The sequence below is a fragment of the Dendrobates tinctorius genome, unplaced genomic scaffold (assembly GCF_039654945.1).
Source record: "Dendrobates tinctorius isolate UK_male_01 unplaced genomic scaffold, ASM3965494v1 ptg000226l, whole genome shotgun sequence".
Lineage (NCBI taxonomy): Eukaryota > Metazoa > Chordata > Amphibia > Anura > Dendrobatidae > Dendrobates > Dendrobates tinctorius.
Window position 1 is genome coordinate 297301 of NW_027361893.1, and position 17449 is coordinate 314749.

The 17449-nt window shown below is 46.1% G+C and overlaps 1 pseudogene; it reads right to left on the minus strand.

Annotated features, from left to right (window-relative positions):
• Positions 1-11834: 11834 nt before the first annotated feature.
• Positions 11835-17449, minus strand: part of LOC141059292 (uncharacterized) — a 156076-nt pseudogene continuing 150461 nt past the window's right edge.

Below are 17449 nucleotides of genomic sequence, written 5' to 3' on the forward strand. Positions count from 1 at the left end.
CCACAAAAGTTGTTGTCCAGATTGTCCTGAGTATGCTGGTACCCCATATGTGGGGGGGGGGGGCACTGTTTGGGTGCACGGCAGGGCGCAGAAGGGAATGAGCGCCATTTGACTTTTTGAAATGAAAATTAGCTCCAATCGTTAGCGGACACCATGTCGTGTTTGGAGAGCCCCTGTGTGCCTAAACTTTGGAGCTCCCCCACAAATGACCCCATTTTGGAAACTAGACCCCCTAAGGAACTTATCTAGATACATAGTGAGCACTTTGAACCCCCAGGTGATTCACAGAAGTTTATAATGCAGAGCAGTGAAAATAAAAAATCTTTTTTTTTCCTAAAAAAAATTTTTTTAGTTGGCAATTTTTTATTTTCACAAGGGTACTAGGATAAATTGGACCCCAAAAGTTGTTGTCCAGTTTGTCCTGAGTACGCTGGTACCCCATATGTGGGGGGGAACCACTGTTTGGGCACACGTTGGGGCTCAGCAGGGAAGTAGTGACATTTTGAAATGCTGACTTTGATGGAATGGTCTGCGGGCGTCATGTTACATTTGCTGAGCCCCTGTGTGCCTAAACAGTAGAAACCCCCCACAAGTGACCCCATTTTGGAAACTGGACCCCCCAAGGAACTTATCTAGATGTGTGGTGAGCACCTTGAACCCCCAAGTGCTTCACAGAAGTTTATAATGCAGAGCCGTGAAAATAAAAAATCATTTTTTTTCCCTAAAAAAAAATGAATTTTAGCACGCAATTTTTTTTCACAAGGGTAACAGGAGAAATTGGACCCCAAAAGTTGTTGTCCAGTTTGTCCTGAGTACGCTGATACCCCATATGTGGGGGATGACCACTGTATGGGCACACGTCAGGGCTCGGAAGGGAAGTAGTGACGTTTTGGTATGCAGACTTTGATGGAATGGTCTGCGGGCAACATGTTTCATTTGCAGAGCCCTTGATGTACCTAAACTGTGGAAACCCCCCACAAGTGACCCCATTTTGGAAATTAGACCCCCCAAGGAACTTATCTAGATGTGTAGTGAGCACCTTGAACCCCGAAGTGCTTCACAGAAGATTGTAACGCAGAGCCATGAAAATAAAAAAATCTTTTTTTTTTCCTCAAAAAATGAATTTTTAGCTCGCAATTTTTTATTTTCACAAGGGTAACAGGAGAAATTGGACCCCAAAAGTTGTTGTCCAGTTTGTCCTGAGTACGCTGATACCCCATATGTGGGGAGGGACCATTGTTTGGGCACACGTCGGGGCTCGGAAGGGAAGTAGTGACGTTTTGAAATACCGACTTGATCGAATGGTCTGCGGGCATCATGTTACGTTTGCAGAGCCTCTGATGTGCCTAAACAGTGGAAACCCCCCACAAGTGACCCCATTTTGGAAACTAGACCACCAAGGAACTTATCTAGATGTGTGGTGAACAGCACTTTGAACCCCCAAGTGCTTCACAGAAGTTTATAACGCAGAACCGTGAAAATAAAAAATATTTTTTTTCCTCAAAAAATGATTTTTTTAGCCCGCAATTTTTTATTTTCACAAGGGTAACAGGAGAAATTGAACCCCAAAAGTTGTTGTCCAGTTTGTCCTGAGTACGCTGGTACCCCATATGTGGGGGGGAACCATTGTTTGGGCACACGTCAAGGCTCGGAATGGAAGTAGTGACGTTTTGAAATGCAGACTTTGATGGAATAGTCTGCGGTCGTCATTACGTTTGCAGAGCACCTGATGTGCCTAAACAGTGGAAACCCCCCAGAAGTGACCCCGTTTTGGAAACTAGACCTTCCAAGGAATGTATGTAAGATGTGTTGTGAGCACTTTGAACCCCCAAGTGCTTCACAGAAGTTTATAATGCAGAGACGTGAAAATGAAAAAAATCATTTTTTTCCACAAAAATAATTTAGCCCCCAATTTTTTATTTTCCCAAGGGTAACACGAGAAATTAGTCCCCAAAAGTTGTTGTGCAATTTTTCCTGAGTACGCTGATACCTCATATGTTGGGGTAAACCACTGTTTGGGCACACGGCAGGGCTTGGAAGGGAGGGAGCACCGTTTGACTTTTTGAACGCAAAATTGGCTGGAATCAATGGTTGCACCATGTCGCGTTTGGCGACCCCCTGATGTGCCTAAACAGTGGAAACCCCTCAATTCTAACTCCAACCCTAACCCCAACACACCCCTAACCACAAGCCTAACCCTAATTCCAACCCTAACCCTAATTCTAACCCTAATTCCAACCCTAACCCTAATTCCAACCCTAACCCTAATTCTAACCCTAATTCCAACCCTAACCCTAATTCCAACCCTAACCCTCTTTCCAACCCTAACCCTAACCCTCTTTCCAACCCTAACCCTCTTTCCAACCCTAACCCTAACCCTCTTTCCAACCCTAACCCTAACCCTCTTTTCAACCCTAACCCTAACCCTCTTTTCAACCCTAACCCTAATGGAAAAATAAAAATAAAAATATTTTCTTTATTTTATTAGTTGTGCCTACCTATGGGGGTGATAATCGGGGGGTTTATTTACTTTTTCTTTCATTTTGATCACTGTGAGAGTGATCAAAATGAAAGAATAGAATCTGCAGCCGGCAGATTCGGGCGGGCGCACTGCGCATGCGCCCGCCATTTTCTAAGATGGCGGCGCCCATGAACCGGACCCGCCGGACACCGGGAGCGACAGGGGGACTTAGCAGGTGCCGGGGGAGGTGAGAGGGGGTGAGGGGGGGATCGGAATCTGGCGGGGAGCAGAGGGAATGGGAGGGGGGCAGATGATGACAGCGGCGGCAGATCGCCGCTGTCATTCAGTTGCTGGGGGGGCGATCGCCGGGGGGGGGTGGAATCGGTGTCTCCAGCCATGTCCGATGCTACAGCAGCATCGGCCATGGCTGGATTGTAATATTTCATCAATTTTCATTGATGAAATATTACAATCGCTCTGATTGGCTGTTTCACTTTTAACAGCCAATCAGAGCAATCGTAGCCACGTGGGGGCGAAGCCACGCCCCCTGTGGCGAAGAACAAAGCCCCCTGTATCTGCGGGTCGGGTGACCTTTCAGTGACCTAGGTCACCCGACCCGCAGGGTGGCTTTAAAGTCATGACGCCACATAGGCGTCATGGGTCGTTCTGGCACGACTTACGTGGCGTCAAAGGTCGTGAAGGGGTTAAGACCCGTAACTTCTGTGGCTGACGCTGAAGCCCGTTTCGCAGTCTCATTAATGCATTTTTTACATAGCCTTTTTTTTTTTTTTTTTTCTGAGGGAGGAGATGTAGTGAAGAGGAGAAGAGGGAGAGAGGAAGGGAGATGTATTTGTCAGCTTGATAGGCAGAGAGTCATCCACTCACCCAGAGAAGCTGTAGGTACCAGCTCAGGAGGCTGAGATGGGGGCTTGTTGGCGTGGCTTCTGTCCGAGGAACCTCTGCCAGAGTGGTCCTTGGATGCCACCGTGTCACCTGCAAAACATGCTTGCCTGCTAAACCCTTCGCAGCAGGGTTTTTTTTTTTTTTTTGCTCCACCATTATTTTGCCGGTACTCCCTCCCCCCCCGGGAGCACCTCCTCAGGGTAGGCGCAGCTAATTTGCGCATGCTCGGCTTGGTATACAGCCGCGCCGCTGAATATTGTCCCTTTTTTTTTTTTTCTCCTTTTTCTCCTTTTGCAGCTTCTGCGGGGAGGGGGCGGGGAGCGCTTCGCATGCTTATGCGCGGTCTCGCGATGCTCCTGAGACCGCGCGTGCACCTTGCCGCTGGGGATTCTCCGGTGACCCGGAAGTTCCCCCTTACCACTTCCGGTATCGGCGCTGCATGTGCGTCCTCCCTCTGGGGACTGAAGCCATGGGAAAACGGAGGCTGCATCTGTTCCCTCCGGTTCCGCGCTCCCACACGGACCGGGACGGCCATCTCCGGACCCCGGTGGCGTGTATATGCAGGAGAACCCCGGGCGGCCTCACCCGGACCCGTTGTTTCTGCTCGCTGCTGCGGCTGTTCAGTCGAGGAGGGAGCCAGATTACAGCACTCCCCCGTCACTGCTTCTGGACCGGAACCCCTGCCGTTCCCACAGAGACTGCACAGGCGGTTCCTTGTCCCAGGTATGTCTGTAGAGGAATCCTGCTGTCTTCCACCGGAACAGGAAACCAACTGAGGAGAAGAGGCGGACCGCCCTCTTTTATCTCTGTAGGTTTCCAGTTCCTATGGGCGGATCCCTCTCTCCAAGTGGGTGCTGTCGTGGCGAAGAGTAAAAGCAAAAATATTGCAGATCTAATTGCTTCTGGGGCTCTAAAACCAACAAAATCTATAGCCAACACCCCCTTGTTTCCAGTGAAAAATAAAGGCAGGAAAGGGGAGCCAGTTACTTACAGGATGGTTCATGATCTCAGAGCCATAAATGCTGTCACAGAATTACTGACACCAGTAGTTCCAAATCCGCACACGATCTTGGCACAGATCCCTTCAACAGCTGCTTACTTCAGTTGCATTGACTTGGCAAATGCCTTCTTTTCTGTTCCTTTGCACCCAGACTGTCAGTATTTGTTCGCATTTACGTTCAGGGATCGACAGTATACCTGGTTGGATTTACCGCAGGGAGCCCAAAACTCTCCAACCTTGTATACTGCTGCTTTGCAATTCATTTTGCAGGATTGGGACACCAAACATGCTGAGATTGTCTTACTTCAGTATGTTGATGACCTACTCCTTTGTGCCCCAAACAGAGATGTATGCTGCGAAGCTACAATCTCATTGCTTCTGCATCTTGCTGCCAAAGGGTGTAAAGCGTCCAGAGAAAAGCTACAGTTTTGTCAGCCAAGAGTTGTGTTTCTTGGACATTGCATATCACAGGGTGCACGCCATTTGACAGAGGACAGGAAAAAGGCGATTGAGGTATTAAAACCACCTACAGGGGTTCAACATCTACGTACCTTCCTGGGGCTGGCATGATATTGTAGGCCTTGGATTCGTTCTGCATCCATTCTCATGCAGCCACTCTATGATTGTCTGCCCTCTCAACCTTTCAAACTTGATCAGGAAGGACTAGACAGTTTCTACTCACTCAAACTAGCAATCGTCTCTGCCCCAGCTCTAGGCACCCCAGACTATGATAAACTTTTCCTCCTGTACTGCACAGAAATGCAAGGACATGCTACAGGGGTCCTAGCCCAAAAACATGGTCAGCAGAACAGGCCTGTGGCATACTACTCTGCCCGCCTGGACCCTGTAGCGAGAGGAGCACCATCTTGTGTCCGAGCAGTAACAGCTGTCACACTCCTTCTTGACAAAGCATCAGAGATCATACTGGACTACTCTGTAACCATCTACACTCCACATGACTTACACAGCATTCTTAACCAAGTTCAACCCAAGCACATTTCTGTAGCCAGACATCTGAGACTGCAGTGTGCACTTCTCATGCCTCCCAATGTCACTCTGAAACGATGTACAACTTTGAATCCAGCCACTCTCATTCCCATTAATGTGGAGGATTCAAAAGGGGGGGGGGGAGATGGACAGGGTAAACCACTGTTTTTGCAGAATTTGACTGAAGAGGAGCTTTTTGATGTATATCATGAACATGACTGTATGGCCCTTATGGCCCAAGAGACAGCAGGTTTTTCACATGTTTCTGATGTACCCCTTGCTAATCCAGGTGTTGAGCTTTTCATAGATGAATCTCGAATCATCGGTGAAGACGGACGGTTCTACACTGGATATGCAGTGGTAACACAGCATGAGGTAGTAAAGGCAGAACCACTCCCTCCTCATATGTCTGCACAAGAGGCGGAGTTGACGGCACTCATTGAAGCGCCTAAAGGGGCTGACGGTAGACGCTACAACATTTACACAGACTCAAGGTATGCTTTTGGGGTGGCCCATTACTACGGTCCTATATGGAGGGCAAGAGACTTTCTTACATCAACAGGCACTCCTGTTAAACATGGGCACCTCATCAAACAACTGATGGAAGCGTTGCTGCTGCCCAAAGAGCTTGCCATAATTAAGGTAAAGGCACATACAAAGCTTAATATCACCGAAGCAAGAGGAAACGACAAAGCGGATCGAGCTGCCAACGAAGCAGCCAGAAGACCCAGACACAATGAGACCCCTGAGGCACCTCCACTGGTTATGGTAAGCACTGAGTGTAACCACTTCGACTTGAGTATCTTGCAGGCTCTTACTCGGCAGACAACCGGGGAAGAGAAAAAGGCTTGGTCGAAAGCTGGAGCACGTGACCATGAAGGTTTGTGGATGGTGGGACAGCGGGTGTGTTTGCCAAGATCCTTATATCCCGTCATGGCTCAAGCAGCCCATGGACCGACGCACCTTTCTAAAAATGCTATGTGTTCTTCGGTGGATAAGCAATGGATCGCTCCAGGTTTTACAACAGTAGCTACTATGTTCACACAGGCATGTCTGACATGCGCACAACACAACCCAGGAGGTGTTAGTGAAAGTACCACAGAAACACATACCTAAGCCCCTCTACCCGTTTCAACGACTGCAGATTGACTTCATACAGTTACCCCAGTAGCAACGTATGAATATGTACTCGTGTGTGTTGACCTCTTCTCAGGGTGGCCAGAAGCATTCCCGATGCCGAAAGCCACTGCAAGGGCTACTGCAAAGAAGCTGATGTCAGTTTTCTGTAGGTTCGGACTACCTGAAACCATAGAGTCCGATAGAGGTACCCACTTCACTGGAGAGGTAATGCAGCATGTTATGCAAATGTTGGGGGTCACACAAGCATTCCACACACCCTACAGACCCCAAGCAAGTGGTAAGGTTGAGGGGCTGAATGGGACACTTAAGTTAAAGATTCAAAAAGCAAGTGAGGAAACCTTGGACAGAATGTTTACCCCTAGCTTTGTTCTCCATTAGGTACACACCTAATAGAAAGACAAAACTCTCTCCTTTTGAAGTTTTGTTTGGGTCAGCACCAAGGTTAGGTTTATACTTCCCACAGACACTGCAACTACAGTGTGACAATCTCACTAGCTATGTCCAAAGCCTTCAGAAGAGGCTCTCGCTTGTGCATAAACAAGTCTTTGATTCTATTCCAGACCCAGAGAATCAAGAAGGAACCCATTCCCTCCAACCAGGAGACTGGGTGGTGGTCAAGAGACATACACGGAAACCACTGGAGCCAAGGTTCGACGGCCCGTTCCAAGTTCTCCTCACTACCTCTACATCAGTGAAGCTTGAAGGAAAACCCACTTGGATTCATGCCAGCCACTGCAAGGCCCTGGAACGGAAGAATGATGATCCTGTTCCTGTTGCTGATATCAGCCTTGCTCCAAGAGGCACAGATGCGGAGAAATCAAAATGACATTTTAGAGACTGAAGCTCCTTTTATAACTGATTCCAAGAAATATGTGCTTTGGATGATTTACCTTTACTATAATCAACAGAGGTTTATAAATGCTACTACAGATGCACTAAGGGAAATAATAGATCCAGGTAGCCCTGACAACTTCCAATAACACAATAAAAATATGTGAATATTCCCCCAAAGAATTGACAAGGTTGAGAATGAGATATTATCTCTCAACCCACTCCAGGGAATTTGGTGAAGAAAATAATAACAAGCCCAACACTGGCGCTTAGGCCTTTGAAGTACCTGGAGGAAGGAGGGTGAGAGAATCATATCTGTTCTCAAAAGGGGGGACTGACAGGGAAACCATGATTCTGTGGGGCCCCTTCATACACTTTTAGGGTCTCACACTCCATACTTATATGATATTATCTGACAAAGAAGAAATCATCTCTCACCTGATCCTGTTATTCTGTGCTCTCACCTCTATGACACTTATGATTCATGTATCAGTAGTTCCACGTAGCCCTAATGAGTACAAAAGTCCTAGAAATAGATAGATAAAGGGGCTATGAACCCTTAGTAAGACAGGTTAATGAGGGTAATATTAGAGTATTGTATAACAACCAACCTGTATTAACCTTTTTCTGGAAATTCCCGAATGTATCTAATAATTAACGGCCGAATACAAGCTGATTGGTTAACGAATATGAATACGCTTGGTTGAAACCATTTATGCTTACTTTTGAATAATCAATTGTCCAATGGAATACGATGATGTAATGTAACCGCCTACTCAAATGAGCATATAAGCTTGACCTAATTAAAGTTGGCCAGGCGTAGCGTGGCATCTTGCAGATACATAACCTGTCTCTGTGTCGATCTGTCACCTTGCCCGGGCAACACGCTATCAATCTGGCTACCATCCGGTATATCTAAAGATCTCCCATTGAGAGATAAAGATCAAAACCCTTCAGAACAAACACTGGTCACCAGACGAAGTACAAGCACAGAGCGTGTGCGAAGAAGCACAACAGGACAGATTGCAGGGCCACAGAATACAGGGAGCGACCGAGCAGACCAAACAGCCTAGCAGGGTGCAACACGATACTCAGGCCCCGACCATAGGAAGGGGCGGTCTGATATAGGCCATTTGCACCTGGACTTCCGGGTCAGGACCTTGGGGGAGGACTTCCAGGTCGGGTCCTCCAGGATCATATAGAGGACTTCTAGGTCAGGTCCTCTAGAAGCATAGAGAGGATTGCTGGATGACGTCCTCCTGGACTATAGAGAGGATAGCTGGATCAGGTCCTCCTGAACCATAGAGGATCGCTGTGTCGGGTCTTCCAGGACCATAGAGAGGACAGCTGTGTCGGGTCCTCCAGGACCATAGAGAGGAACCGTTTGCAGGCACCATGGAGATGAGCACACACACTCGCGCTGGGCACAGGCAGCAGCCGAAGGATCCAGCATAGGAGACATGTGCGCACCAGCAACAGCGTGCAGCCACAAGGTGAGCTGTGCGTGCACACTAGTAACAGCAAGCAGCCGTAAGGTGAGGGGCGCGTGCATACCAGCAACGGCGTACAGCCGCAAAGCGAGATGCACGTGTGCACACGAGAGTGATCCCCGGAGCGCCCACAGGAAACCGGCGTTGGGGACAATGCGGCATGACAGTGGGGATCATGCAGCACAAGCAGCATGACGGGCATGACACCTTCTGAGCTCTGCCGTGCGCCCAAACAGTGGTTTACCCTTACATATGGGCTATCGGCATACTCAAGACAAATTGCACAACAACTTTGGGGGTCTAATTTCTACTGTTACCCTTGTGAAAATAAAAGTTTGGGGGCGAAAAGATCATTTTTGTGGAAAAAATATACAAAGCCACACATCGTGCCCTCTTTTCAACAAAGCCCCTCATTGTGCCCTCGTCCAAAAAAAACGTCATCATGCCACCTTCTCCGCAAAGCCCCTCAACGTGCCCCCGTTGTCCAGGAAAGTGAAGTGAGTAATCACCTCTACAGGTTGGTAAGTATTCTCTGTCACATCTACACATGTGGCAATTTTTTTTTTCTTTTTCAGAACAGTTCTTCAACTGCAGCAGAGGCCGAGCAGGAGCAGCAAGGACAAGTTCGGATGGCAAAGCGGCGTGTAAGTATACCTGACGGATTGTACTCTGTTTATTGTATCCTGACTTTACTATTCTTGCCTGTTCATTTCTTCACTTTGCTTATTTCTTTACCTTTTTTGTCTTGACTTTTTTTTTTCTTTTTTTCTATTCTTGCCTGGTTTCTGTCTCTCGTTTTTTTTTTTCTTTTTTTAATCTCAACATTAATGTCTTTCTTTCTTTTATAGGTTCCAAAACGGGATGAAGACCTCATCGACAATGATATTCTCATATCCTTGGTCCATGAGTGAGTCCCGTTGTGGGACACCTGGGTTCCGCAGCACTCGGACAACATGGTGATCCAGCGACTATGGAATAAGGTGGCCCAAGCGATGATGGGTGGATGGGATGATGCTCCAGCTTGGGTCCGCAAGGCATTTCGGAAGTATTTCAATGTTGTGTGATGCAGCAGTGAACTTGGCTGGGATTACACAACAGTGTGTGATGCGAGAAACTCCTGAGAGTATTTATGTGATCTATTGGATTGTGTTGTATTACCTAATCTGTGTTTATCTATTCCACAGGAGTTGGCGCTTTAAATTTTTGGTACTAATTTTTTTTTTTCTTTTCCCAGCACCTGGAGCAGCCCCCTTGACCCTGGTTCCGGAGCGGTCCTTCATCGAACAGCCACGGACCCATCCCAGCCATCCACCATCGAAGCAGCAAGTGGGCCAGCAACACAGACTGGAGACCAGGAAGCTGGTCCATCAGGTGTTCCACTGTCCCAGGCCTCTGCCATTTCTTTTTCGGTCTATCCCCGCCAGCGGCAGAAGGACTCGGACAGGACACTCATGCCTGAGTTTGTGCACTTGAGCTCGATCTTTCATGATGGACTCAAGGCGATGGGAGACAGACTGGATAGTGGCTTCAACCTTATGAAGACACTTATTCAGGATGTCAACCGAAGCTTTGACCAAGTGAAAGCCGACTTCCAAAGGCCAGCACATCATTTTTTCAATCAAATTGAACAGTACATGTCGGAACACCTTACTCCTGCTCTCCAGCTGAATGTCATGCAGGCCTGCAATGCTGCTTATGTGCATGCTCTGCAGCAGACTCGGCATATGCAGCAGTCAGTGGTGGCATTTTCACCTGTGCCAACACTGTCACACTTGACCTCAATGCCGAGTTCTGTGGCATACCACTGCACGGCCACCACCATTCCAAGCCCTGCCGGACACCACTACAGCGCCACTACCGTGCCAAGTGCTGCTCCTGCTTGGACATCCTCCACCACAACCAGCATGCAGCAGCAGCAGTACCTGGACCCTGGCAGGACATCCTCCACCACCAACAGCAGGCAGCAGCTGGACCTGGAATTTTCTTTTAGCCTCATTTTTTTCATTTCCACATGGGTAACAGGATAAAATGGATCCTAAAATTTGTTGAACAATTTCTCCTGAGTACACCGATACCTCATATGTGGTCATAAACCACTGTTTGGGCGCATGGCAGGGCTCGGAAGGGAAGGATTGCCATTTGACTTTTTGAATGGAAAATTAGCTCCAGTTGTTAGCGGACACCATGTCATTTATGGAGGTGTGTGGTGTGGTGTGGTATACACCACACACACACACACAACAACCTGATGTACACTATACCACACCACACATCAACCTGACGTACACTACGTCACACACACCAAGTCAGGTTGGTGTGTGGTGTAGTGTATGTCAGGTTGGTATGTGGTGTGGTGTAGTGTACGCCAGGTTGGTGTGTGTGATATAGTATACACCACACAACCTGACGTACACTACGCCGTACACACCAACCTGACATACACTACATCACACACACCAACCTGACACACTACGTCACACACACCAAGTCAGGTTGGTGTGTGGTGTAGTGTATGTCAGGTTGGTATGTGGTGTGGTGTAGTGTACGCCAGGTTGGTGTGTGTGATATAGTATACACCACACACACAACCTGACGTACACTACGCCACACACACACCAACCTGACGTACACTACGCCACACACCAACCTGACACACTACGTCAGGTTGGTGTGTGTGGTGTAGTGTACAGTATGTCAGGTTGGTGTGTGGTGTAGTGTAGTGTACGTCAGGTTGGCGTGTCTGGTGTAGTGATCATAGGGAAAAGACTAATAGAATACTAAATTGCGTTTCGAAAGCAAGTGCATTCTTAAACCTGGTTCACTGTCTCCACTTTTGGACACATCAAACAATAAGAGTATGTCAGACAGCAGACGCAGCCTTGGCTTCCTTTTGATGTTCAATACATCCGAAGGCAGGAACAGTGAAGCCAGTGCTGATTCAGCACTGGGCTCGTGTTATGTAACAACCTCACATGAGCCCAGGCAACGTGAGTAGCAAGACCACTTGAACAGCGCCAGCATGGAAAACGAACAAGAGTGTGTTTATTTGAAATATGACAAACATAAGGAATGACAAGGTATTGTCCTAGTAATGGACAACCCCTTTAAGAAATACAAATTTTGGTTAAAACATTTCCTACATTATGAACATGAAAAAGACTACTCCCTTGTGTGGGTTCTTTGGTGTGTAACAAGACTGTATTTCCTATTAAAACATTTCTCACATTCTGAACAGGAAAAAGGCTTCTCCCCTGTGTGGATTCTCTGGTGCCTAATCAAAGCCGATTTCTGATTAAAACATTTCCCACATTCTGAACAGGAAAAAGGCTTCTCCCCTGTGTGGGTTCTATGATGCTTAACCAAAGCAGATTTTTCGTTAAAACATTTCCCACATTCTGAACATGAAAAAGGTTTCACCCCTGTGTGGGTTCGTTGGTGTATAACAAGTTTGCGTTTCTGGTTAAAACATTTCCCACATTCTGAACAGGAAAAAGGCTTCTCCCCTGTGTGGGTTCTATGATGCTTAACCAAAGCAGATTTTTCGTTAAAACATTTCCCACATTCTGAACAGGAAAAAGGTTTCACCCCTGTGTGGGTTCGTTGGTGTATATCAAGTTTGCGTTTCTGGTTAAAACATTTCTCACATTCTGAACAGGAAAAAGGCTTCTCCCCTGTGTGATTTCTGTGGTGAATAATAAGATCTTTTTTCACGTTAAAACATTTCCCACATTCTGAACAGGAAAAAGGCTTCTTGGATTTAAGATTGTTTCCGCTTTTAATGCTTATTTTGTGACTCTGACTTTCCTTAGTAGTCGGTAATGAATCAGAAGACAGGACCTGTTTCATAGGATCAGATGAGAGATCTTTGCTGAGAAGGGATGATGGTATATCTGGAGTAATGGCATTTACTTCAATTGTATCCAGTGGGATCTCAAAATCATCCGATTTAAAAATTGAACATGTCAGCTGTTCCTTTGATCGTCCGGTACAGTCATCTGCCAAGATATAAATTATTATTTTTGAATGTCATTTACCATTTCTACTTAAACTGTCTGTAAAAAAAATGGCAAGTTATGTAAAAATATTGATTCTTGACCAAGACAATGACAGCTCACAGTGCAATAGAAAATCTCATAGGATGAACCAGTGGAGCGTGGTGTTCAACTATTTGTTCATTTTGCCTCCCAAATATGGAATAAAAAGCCACAAAGAAACATTATGTTGACGAACCCAATACTAATAAAAACTTCTAGTGATCTTACAAAAAACAAGTTCCCACTCAGGTCCATCATCTGTCAGTGGAAAAAACAGGAGGTTTCCACATTATTAGTGGCTCAAAGGCTCTTGAAAATTAATATGGCTTCCATTAACCAATCCAGCCATAACCATTCCCCCAGAGTCAAATTCCCCCCTCACTTCTGAGCCTTTCAGTGTACCCAAACCACAAATATTTAGCATTACTATAGTGAGAAGAACCCACTTAATTTACAGTGTGCGTCTCCTGGAGCACAATCAGGGCACTATGTGTTGGGTAATAAAATGGCATATTTGCAATTATTTTTCTCCCACATCCACTGTGTGCTAATTTCCGGAAAAAGTGCCTGTGGAATCAAAAATTGTCACTACACCAATAGATAAGTTCTCTGAGGGTTATAATTTCCAAAATTGAGTCATTTTATGGGGATTCCTACAGATCTCATTTTCTGAAATTTTGTCATATTAGGGCTATAGCAGATGGTGTGTCACATCTCTTCTGGGATCTGCTCCTATGATGTCATCAGGCATGTCCTTATTCATATGGCAGATGGGGCTGGTAATGGAGTAGACGTTGTTACCAGACGCTCTGGATGACATAGGCTCAATTCAACCTCTAAGATTAGGGTGCCTGGGACAAGTAGTACCATCTAGTATGGGTGTATCAGCTGTTCAGCTGAAGTAATCTGCTCCCTGATTCAGCCAATTGGATAGCACCATATTCTATGAAAGCTCGAAACACATTGAAGGAAGCTGCCAGATACAGCCTTGTTCTCTTGTTCGGTCATCTGTGCTTAGCTCATGGCTTGTATATTTGTTTCCTGTTGTGATCCCGGCATATTAGCTGACTACTCTTACGTCTAATTTACAATTTTCTCTACCTTACTGGTTCTGACACGGCTACCTGACTATTGTTCTTCCCATTTCACACCACCGAAAAGAAGGCATAACTGTGGCCCAAGCCGGGGGGGGGGGTCTCCATGTAAGTCCAGATCCATGTAGAAGTGTTAAAGGGTGATGAGCAAGATAATCCCTGGGAACAGGAAAATGGAGTAGATAGCGCCAAGCCTGTTCGTGCTGGCCATTTTTTGAGCTGCCAGGTGGCCACAAACACTGCTCCTAATACATTGTGTCTGCAAGCTATTCCAGTAAGATCTGGATTCAGATAGCTAAAGGGCACTCCTTCCCTTCTCAACCCTGAAATGTGCCCATACAGTAGTGTACAACAATATATAGGGTATTGTCGGATACAAGAGAAGCTGTAAAATAATTTGTGAGGTCCATCTGTTTGCTATTACCTTTTGTGAAAGTGAAAAAAATTGGGCTTTTATTTTGTGAAGAATTCTAAAATCACCGCATACAGTGACACACGTCAGATTTGAAAAAATGGGCCCTGATTAGGAACACAGAACTGGCTGCATATTTTGTGAACCAATTACTGTAGTCGAAATCGGTGACTATAGACAAACAACTCAACAATCTTCATCAGTAATAAATAAGTAACTAGTGGGGAAACCTCTCTGGAGTAGTTACAGTAGGGGGTTTGGTGATTCTTGGCATCTAAATTATTGTAATTTTCTGTCAGATGAGATCCAAGAAGAAATATTAGATAGTCAAAGATGAGTAGAGAAAGTATTAGTGCTCCGCATTTCAGAAGAAATTGTGCAGTAATCAGAAATCATTAGGATTGAAAACATAATGAAATTTATGGTGTTGGCTAATTCCATGAAACCAGGGCTCGAGCCATGCCAACACATCTCCTGCAGGGGTGAATAAATGTATATTACAGCCATCATCCATGCACAGCTTAGAGATAGATCATGGCACAGGTGTAATGTTTTGTATATAGTTTATCATAATCCTCCTTGAAGTTAGTTGGTTTTAAGAGAAATAAAGGGACATTCTGTTTTGTACAGAAATTCACACTTGGCCTCACTGCTCATTTAATGTTATCGATCATAAAAGCAAAGTTTGGCCAAAAAGACTGGACCTGGTCGTGTAGGGACCATATGATACATTCAGCAGCACAGAAGGGAGAGAAGGGAGATTCATCCAATAAGATATCAGGGATCTAGGAAGCCAACAGCATCATTACCCTCCGCTTTCTCTTACAGGCCCATTATAATATTTTTCTTCAAGTGATTGTCTAACTTGTCAGCACATTCGACGTCATTTGGCTTTGTAGATTACAGATCTGGGCATGTAACGGTCAGCGTCATCTAATCCCAGGGGGTAGGTGGATACTCCAGGTTGTTCTTTAGAAAAGGACTTAATTTCACAAAGTAACTTCAACATTTCCAAATGGAGCAGAATGTTGTGGTCTAGAGGCAAAATGGTGATCACACAATTGTGACACGACTGGAATAGATGATCGATAAAGCAGCCACAGCTGGTGACTAGGAAGAATCTGTGACTTCTCTGCATTTAGTGGTTACTACTCACCTGGGTAGTCATATGTAGGAATCTCCTCTTTACATGGCTCATCACTCCTCACATATGTCTCTGTAGTATTAATATGGGTCAGATCTTCACCCTGAAACAAATACTGTAAAGTCTCAGACAGATGGAGAAGTCACATCTATGATCAGCTCTAATCCTGCCATCTCCACCGCTCTCATTACACAAGTATAAAACATATAATACTGGTGGATAAAACAAGACTGAGCACAAGACCTTCACAGCTGTCTACACATCATAGGGGAGATCTCATGACACCTTCTCTCCATCTACCTGATGATCCTGAGGAACATTGGGATCTTCTTGTTTACAGTCCTGTGGAAGAAGAGGACGGGGACATCTCTCTGGTGTTGTCCTCTTACTGGATAGATCTGGAGGAAACACATACAGGGACTGAATTCATTCTTTACATACAGATAATTATAGGCCGTGTGTATTTAGTCCTGTCTATTACCTGGTGATGTGAGGGGCTGGGGAACCTCCATCATGACGTCCTTGTACAGATCTCTGTGTCCTTCTAAATACTCCCACTCCTCCACGGAGAAATAGACGGCGACATCCTGAAATCTTATAGGAACCTGACACATACAATGATACCGTCATCCCCCGATCCCTTCATAGCATTACTGTATAATGTCCCAGCATTCCCAGCAGTGTCACCTCTCCAGTCAGCAGCTCAATCATCTTGTAGGCGAGTTCTAGGATCTTCTGGTCATTGATGTCCTCATATACCAAGGGGTAACATCGAGGCCTTGGGATTGCACTCAGGGGTCTTCCCCATCCCTCAGACACAGGGTCCTGACAGCGCTCACTAGAGGTCTTCTTCACCACTGAGTAATCCTGGTTATGGAGAAACACATTAATAAATCTCACTACAGACATTTCCAGAGTCCTCACCTCTCCAGTTCTGTCCATCTGTTATTCCCATAGATAAGAATGATGTAATGTGGCGTCATCAGAATCTCTCACCTCTCCAGTAAGCCGGAAGAGGATCTCTAGGGTGAGGTGTAATATCCTCTCCGCCATCTTGTTTCTGTCCATACCCATCCTTGATGGGTAAATCAGGAATATTCTCTTATATAGATCTTCACTGAGAGGATTTGATATTGTAGAGACCTGAATGAGAAGATGAGCCGATGTAACATCATAAAAATCCTGTGTAATAATATAATCATTGGAAATATTAAATGAAACATGAGGAGATACAACATCTACATGTTCTATTCTCTAGTCTTGTATGGACTGGAACATAAGTTGAATTGCTGACTAACATCTCCTCCATGCCCCCAATCACTGACTAAGTTGCTAAAGCAGTGAGTAACATACTGGCTGTAGGAATCACAAGTTCGTTCGGACTGACCAGGAAATACAGAGACTGGACCGGACCAAGCAGCAGTGGTATTTTTTGTTTTTTTACAACATACCACGTTCTTCCCTGACATCTAGTAATAAAACCTACCATATTTTTTGGATTATAAGACGCACTTTTGTTCCCCCAAATACTGGGGGAAAGTGGGGGGGTGTTTTATAATCCGAATGTGTGCTGTAAAGGAGGGGGGGCAGCTCTGGAGTGGAGTCAGGGGGCTGGGGTGGGCTGGCTGCGGGCTGCAGAGACAGCGGGTAGTCAGTGCTCCCGCTCATTAGGCTCATGTGATATTCACTGCACCCGCTGTCCATCACCTCGGTGCTGAAGCCGCGCCGAGTTGGTGGACAGGGGAGCAGCGCATATTGCATGTGCCTGCACTCTCCCCCCCACTGCCCCGTCACTATAGTCACCTTCTGATGATGGCTCCGTGCTCCCAGCTCTCCCCTGCCTCCTCCTTTGTCTGTGCCAATAGGACCTGCAGTCACGTGACTCCCAGTGTGCAGCACTGCGGTCATGTGACGGAAGGTCCTGCAGCTACAATGAAATGCCTGCATGAGCAG